Genomic DNA, 1,773 nt, shown 5'->3' with positions numbered 1-1,773 from the left:
ACCCTTCCGAGTCCACTACCTTGTTTGATTTGTGTCTAGCCTACCGCTCGGTCACATGGATCTGGCCAGTGCGGGGCCGACATCGGGCACAGCTGATCCCACTACGGTTGATCCAAGTGCCGCTGGCTGCTGCTGGCTGCCCGCTGTTCCATGGTCCTCCTTCTCCAGTTTTGTCCTTCCTTCCGTGAAGTGGATATGGCCGGTGTGGAGGATAACTGGCACAGCTGCTTCCATCTATTCCTTTAACCTGACTTCAACGCTCTCAGCACTCCTGGCTGCTCCTTTATCTTAGACCCCTGGGACCGACCCCCATACTGACGGTGCTGGTCCCTTATGGTCGTTGCAGCCGGTCAACCCCACTCTAATGCCCTCAATTCTGGGCACTCCTGCTTATATGGTCCTTAGATAAGGGACATATAAGACATTAAAACTGATGATAACAGCTACTATAGTTTTTATATAATATATATAGTCCCTAGATAAGGGGTGTATCAGATATTAAACTGATAAGAACAGATACTACACTTGATCTTAGCCAAAAAGCCGAGAAGCGATTATTGTAACTAAAACCCCGCTGGGACCGATCCTGGTACTCACATACTGGTCCCTTGTAGTAGATTGCAGCCAGTCAACTGCAAAGTCCTTTGCTGCCGAGAAATGAACTTTCTCACCATGCTGGAGCGAAGTTGGGCACAGATGTTTTTCCCCCTCCGGGAATCGATGTGCCCATGCTGCTCCTGCCGTTGCCAGCTCCTCACGAAGTGCCAGCTGCCACCTGTGCTACTGCAACTGCCGGCTGCCACTGCTGCTGCCGCTGCCGCTGCTGCTGCCGCTGCCGCTGCTACTGCCGCTCCTCCGCGGTTCTCCCGCCGGCCTTCTGCACCTTACATGGACCTGGTCCATGTCTGCACCTAGAAAGGTAAGTTGAAGGAAACGCAGGGTCTCTTACCTGCTGTTCCCGACTTTCCTTCTCCCGCCGGTGACCGTCGTTCCCTGTGTCGGGTTCGAGCCGCTTGGACCGACCCCGGTGTTCACGGGCCTGGTCCTTCGCGACAGTTCCGCAGCCGGTAACCCCGGCTGTTCCTATGGATCCCCTGGACCCTGGTGCTTACCTTGTGAACAAGGTTTTCAGCCCGAACGTCCCGTTCCGACTCCATAAGTGCCGCTGCACTCGCTGAGCGTTTCGAGCCCCGGTACCGCTGGTCCGTGCTGTCTGTCCCGCAGCCCTGTGCTGGCTGCTAGCGACTGGTCCCAAGCCAGTCTCGTTTGAGACTGGCATAGGGACCTTTTTTACTTTGCTTCCCGCCCGGCCGAGAGGTGAATTTTGCCGGTGCGGGAGCAAAGTCGGGCTCAGGTTGTTCCCCTCCAGGGAAACTCGTGCTGTTGCTGCTGCTGGCTGCTCGCCCTCCACGGGTCTCCCCGCAAGCTTTCCGCAGCCTCCTAAAAGTAAGTAGTAAAAAGGAACGCAGAGTCTCTTACCTGCTGTTCCCGACTTTCAAATCTCCCGCTTGGGGAACGCCGTTCCCCCCTGTGTGACTCGTTGCAATGCGTGTAGCGATATGACACGCATGCGTGGAAGCGGGCTTCTTCACGTAGTCACTCACGTGACTCCGAAGTAAAATGCTTCGGAAACAAGGAACTGCAGATGCTGGCTTGGTTCTTGGTTCTTGGTTACTTGGTCCTCCAAAATATTCCAACTGGAATTTAAACTGGAGGTGGTGAAGGGAGGGATTAAGCCAGAAAGGGTTATTGGGAAGAAAGTGCTACTTTAAA

General features: G+C 54.5%; 1 pseudogene; it reads right to left on the bottom strand.

Annotated features, from left to right (window-relative positions):
* Window positions 1-447: 447 nt before the first annotated feature.
* Window positions 448-555, bottom strand: LOC129704938 (U2 spliceosomal RNA; annotated as a pseudogene).
* Between the last annotated feature and the right edge of the window lie 1,218 nt (window positions 556-1,773).

Source organism: Leucoraja erinacea, chromosome 16 (genome assembly GCF_028641065.1).
Source record: "Leucoraja erinacea ecotype New England chromosome 16, Leri_hhj_1, whole genome shotgun sequence".
Taxonomy (NCBI): domain Eukaryota; kingdom Metazoa; phylum Chordata; class Chondrichthyes; order Rajiformes; family Rajidae; genus Leucoraja; species Leucoraja erinaceus.
Note: the sequence above shows the minus strand (reverse complement) of the source record. Positions and strands in the feature narration are given on the sequence as shown.